Below are 5,859 nucleotides of genomic sequence, written 5' to 3'. Positions count from 1 at the left end.
AAAAAAGCAATCCTGTAAATCAATAATAATAATATGCCAGTTTTGAGGAATAGTAGTAGGTGGTGTAGGAGAAGGCAGTGGCACCCCACTCCAGTACTCTTGCCTGGAAAATCCCATGGACGGAGGAGCCTGGTAGGCTGCAGTCCATGGGGTCGCGAAGAGTTGGACACGACTGAGCGACTTCACTTTCATTTTTCACTTTCATGCATTGGAGAAGGAAATGGCAACCCACTCCAGTGTTCTTGCCTGGAGAATCCCAGGGATGGGGGATCCTGGTGGGCTGCCGTCTATGGGGTCGCACAAAGTCAGACACGACTGAAGTGACTTAGCAGCAGCAGCAGCAGCAGTAGGTGATGGGATTCTTGGTTGTAAAGCATCCATAGGTTTCATAGATGCATTAACTTTTTCAAGGTCTGTTAAGAGACGTCAATTGCCAGATTTCTTTTTTATAACAAAAATGGGAGCGTTCCAAGGGGAATAAGTTTTTAATATGTTTTAATTTTAATTGTGTATCTATCTAAGAAGTTCTTTAGTAGCCTGTAATTTCTCTTTTGTCAGGGGCCATTGTTCTATCCAAATAGATTTGTCATAATTTCAAGTTATTTTAATAGTTGTTTTGTTTATTAAATGAGCAGTGGCCCCTAGGAAAAATGTGGAATGTATATTTGAGTTTGTCATAGTATAAGTAAATATCTTTCTATTAGATTAAGGGGTACATCTATCATATAAGGTTGTAATGTTGCAGGCAGGCCTTCTGGTCCCCCATAAGGATAAGTTTGAATACTTTGATAAACTTTTTGTATTTTGGTTTGAGAAACTCCTGTAATTTGCAGGAAATTTTCTGGCCAAGATTTGGGCCATAAATGTTTGGAAATAATAGTGATGTCAGATCCAGTATTGAGGAGGCCAGAAAATTTTTTACCATTAATTTTGATATTTATATTTGGTCGGACATATATAGATACCAATGATGTCCACAAGGATTGTTTTTGATCTGTATTTCTTGATCCATCTGTCTGTATATCATGAGAGGAGTTAATAGAAATATAAGGTAAAAGAAATAATAGGGCAATTTTGTCTCTCTTCTTGAATTGCCATAGTATCTGAGATGACATGATAATTTGAATTTCTCCCTTATAATCTGAATCAATTATTCCAGGGTGAACAGTAGTTTTCTTAGAAGTCAAGCTAGACTGGCCAAGTAAAAGGCCAAAGGTTTGTGGAGGTAGGGCTCCAAAAAGTCCAGTAGGTATTCTAGAAGGGATTGTTTGAGGGAAAAGATGGAGTTTGCCCCTGTTTTTTTGTTGAAGGGGACCTGGGGAGACCCCTGTTTGAAGTTTTTCAAAATAAGTTTTCCCTCAATATCATATTTAGATCGACAACCTTTGGCCCAATGTACCCCCTTATGGCAGCGAGGGTAGATTTTTGGAAAATTTTTTATTAGTTTTAATTTTTTTCCATGTTTCTTAGGGCAATGTTTTTTTAAATGGGTCTTATCCCAATATGTAAAATATCCTTCATTTTCCTTTTTTAAAAGTAGCAGCCATTGTTTCAGCTAACATTTGTATTTTTTGTGTCTCAGACCCTAGATTTTCAAGTAATCAATAACAGTCTTGGTCTCACATATTGGAGTGATAGCCCTTTGATTTGCATTCTCATATGCAAGCAGTTTTCCTAGTTGTATTCTGGTTTCTTCTCCAAACACACTATGGGAAATAGCTGTTTCTAGTCTAGCTAGAAAATCGGCATAGGCTTTATTAGGCCCTTGTAATATCTTAGTGTAGCTATCTTTAGGTTCTCCTTGAGGAGTAATTTGGTCCAAGCTTCAAGAGCAACTTCTTTTAATTGTTTGATGAACACCCAAGATGATAGCTTACGGTGAACGATTCTGTCAGATTAGTGGTCTCTGAAGGAGAGTTAATTTCGGGACCAAAGATAGGTTTCAGTCATTGAGAGCTTTGTGTAAAGTGACAGATCAGAGAAAGCTTCTGATATAGATATCAGAAGGGGGTAGAAAGAGTATTTGTCTCAGTAGTTTAAGTGGGACCTTATATATTTCTCAACTGGTTGAGAATAGGTAAAAGAATACCTCAATGTTGTAAGAGTTCTATTAAGCCCTTTCCCAAGAAATATATCCAGAGATAACTTTGGCACAAGATTAGCCAGGGAGAACAGGTTCCAGATAATGTCTCTGGGCAAGATTTGTTACAATTATAATCATTAACATAGAGCCTAAGAAAAGCATTTCCATGAGTAAGACATTGTTCTGTGTAATCATTGGTTTTGGATCTAAAGAATGGTCAGTTCTCCGGCAAGATACATTGTTGCACAAGGCTTAAGGAAAGCAGGAGTGGGAATGTTTGCTTCCTTTTTATAGGGCCTTGACTGTCTGTTTAAGCTTTAACTCTTTCATTTCCTCCTGCTTTTAGGAGAATATGGTTGTCAAGGAAAGGAGTGGAGAAATCATTCTGTAACTTTTTCCTGTTGGAAAGGGGTGTAGACCCTAAAATTGTTGAGGCAATATATTTTCTTTATCCTCATATTGAGGATCTTTGATCCAGGGGCCCCAAGTAATAGTTGGAAGAGCCTGTGGCAATCATAGGAGCTTGAATAATCTTTGTAATTAAATGCTTCAAACATTTTAGATATAAAATTCATTATATAGTTATAGATATAAAAAGCAAACAGCAAGAATAAGATGACTACAATTATTACAGTCAAAATAGTTTCCCACCATTTGGAGATAAGCCTCTATTTGCTGACGTGAAACTGAAAGTCTTTGAATTTTAATAAATGATGAAGTAAAGTAGAAAAATGGTGGGGCTTTCCAGCTGTTTGTTCCATAACCTCACACTTACCTGACCTCAGTAGGTCCCAGTCACTCCGTCCTGAATACCATGAATTCCAAGTCCCTGTTTTGGGGGCCACTTGTTGGTCTTCTTTACAGACTGGGACCTGGTGGACTGGAGTTGACGAATAGAGAGAGAGCAGTATCTTTCGGGTTATGTGGAAAACCAATAAAGCCCATACACAGGACTTGTACCGCTCACAAAGGCACAGGGCGTCCTCTCAAGGAGGTCTTGAAAGCCCGGGAGAGAAAGTGAGCTTGGTAGATTTCCACGTTCCGACGAGAATGAAGCCAGAAAGAAGGACATGGGGGACCCAGGTCTCTAGTGGAGCAAGGGTATTTTATTAGCAGAAATGCAGGTTTATATATCTTTAGTAAAATGATTACTCAGCTATTGCAAAGAATGAAATTGTATCAGTTGCAACAAAATGGATAGTCTAATACATACAAGATTGCTGACGCTGAAAAGAGTCATTGAAGGGAGTTACTGAAAGGAATCCAAGCAGGTACCCTTTCCCATGATCTCAGTCCTGAGAACTGCATGCAGCCCTACTCACTCCCGGAATAGGAACTGATAAGGAACAGAGAATCCTTGAGAAGTGGCACACAAAGGAAGAAAAGTGTAACATATTGGATTCCTTAAAGTTGAACGTCCCCTGACAGTCATGTATGGAGGTGAGAGTTGGACTATAAAGAAAGCTGAGCACCAAAAATTGGTGCTTTTGAACTGTGGCATTGGAGAAGACTCTGAGAGTCCCTTGAACTGAAAGGAGATTCAACCAGTCCATCCTAAAGGAGATCAGCCCTGAATATTCATTAGAAGGACTGATGCTGAAGCCAATACTTTGGCCACCTGATGTGAAGAACTGACTCCTTGGAAAAGACCCTGATGCTGGGAAAGATTGAAGGCAGGAGGAGAAGGGGACAACAGAGGATGAGATGGTTGGATGGCATCACCGAGTCTATGGACATGAGTTTGAGTAAACTCCAGGAGTTGGTGATGGACAGGGAGGCCTGGCGTGCTGCAGTCCACCATGTTGCAAAGAGTCAGACATGACTGAGCACCTGAACTGCTACTGATATGTCTATCCTGTGCCAGTACCACACTGTTTTAATTACTGTAGCCTCCTAGTAAGTTTTTAAATTGGGAAGTGTGATCCTCAAACTTAGTTCTTATTTTTCAAGGTTGTTTTGGATATTTGTGGCCCCTTGTGATCCAGGAATTTCAATACAGATTGCATTGAATCTGTAGATTGCCTTGGGTAGTGTTGCCATCTTCACAATATTAAATCTTCTCATCCATGAACATGGGGATTTTTTCCATTATTTAGGTCTTTAATATCAGCAAAGGTTTGTAGTTTTCAGTGTACAAGACTTCCCCTTTCTTGGTTAAATTTCCCCCTAGGTGTTTTATTCTCTTGGGTGCTGTTTTCTTAATGTCATTTTGAACTGTTCATTGTTAGTATGTAGAGACACAACTGATTTTTGTGAATTGGTCTCATACCCTTATAACTTCATTAATTTAATAGCTCTATACTCATTGTTTATTTGTTGGGAATTTTTATATATAGAATCATGGCATTTATAAATAGGGAGTGTCTTCTCTCCCAGTTTTGAAGTTTTTTCTCTTACCTAATTGCTTTGGCTAGAATTTTCAACAGGATGTTGAACATCAGTGATACAAGAGGGAATTCCCTAGAGGGAAAGCTTTCAATCTTTTACTATTGGGTACATTAGCTCTTTTTATCTATTTTTTTAATAGATGCCGTTTGCCAGGTCGATGAAGTCACTTCTGTTTCTAGTTTTCTGAGTGTTATAAAAGATGTTGGCTATAAACAAATATTTTTTCTTCATTGAGATGGTCACATGATCCCCTCCACATTTGTTCTATTAATGTGGTATGTTACATTGATTGATTTTGTTATGTTGAAACATCCTTGTATTCAATGAAATAAATCCCATTTGATTGTGGTATATAATCTTTTTAATATGTTGTTGGATTCAGTTTGCTAATATTTTGTCAGATTTTTGCCTTTATATTCATAAGGGATATTGGTTTGTAGTTTTCTTGTGGTGAGTTTGTCTGGCCTTGGTATCAAGATAATAACACCAAAGGATATTCATTCAGAGAATGAGTTAGGAAGTGTTCTATCTCAGTTGATTTTTTTCCTAACTTCCTTTGGTGCAGAGCATTTTGTAGTTCCTAGAAATTTCTTTCCTAATCCTGCAGCAAGAGCAGCAGAATATGACATGATTTGAGAATCCTTTTGCTGCATGCCTGTCAACACTTCGAAGGATCAATATCAAAAGAAGAAAAAGAGCAGGCTTGGGGGCATAGGAAAAGTTCTGCATAAAAGAAGTGGCAATTTAAGTGGCTCTTAAGAAATTATTAAATAATGATTATGATATTTTATTAATAAAAATAGACAAGGGCTTTGAGTAGTTGGGAAGTGATATATCTAGGTATTTTGGGGGCAGAAGTCTATCTCTTCTTCAAATGAAATGGAAAAGGGTTAGGATGGATGGATGGGTGAAAGGGGAGATGGTAGGTATAGTGGTGCTGCTGCAGGAGAAGTGGAGGGAGCTGAGCACTCTCTACTTAGTAAAAATCTTTTAGGACTTAGTCTCAGATCTCCAACTCATTTTCTTCTTAGTTGTCTGCTATTTATATCCAGAGATATCTGTTGTGTTCTCCTGTTTGCTACAAACTTAGTAATGAACCTGTGCATCTATGATCACACAACAGCAGAGCAGGTATAAAATGTTCGTATTTATCAAATGTTTCTTTTTATAATATTACGCATTACTTCTTAGGAAGTTGTCAGTCACTGCACTCTAATACAGAACAATTTCAGGGATAATAACAAATATCTCTTTTGCTGGAAACATATTTAATGAAAATATGCCATATGTTCTTTAAATTATACACTTTGCATAGAACAAAAATTTAATTTTCCTGTATTTATTAGATGGATTTGGAGAGATCTATTTGTAAATGTATTATTGACAGA

This window comes from Dama dama, chromosome 1, assembly GCF_033118175.1.
Source record: "Dama dama isolate Ldn47 chromosome 1, ASM3311817v1, whole genome shotgun sequence".
NCBI classification, from domain to species: Eukaryota; Metazoa; Chordata; class Mammalia; order Artiodactyla; family Cervidae; genus Dama; species Dama dama.
The sequence above is the reverse complement of the archived record's forward strand: the minus strand, read 5'-3'. Positions refer to the sequence as shown.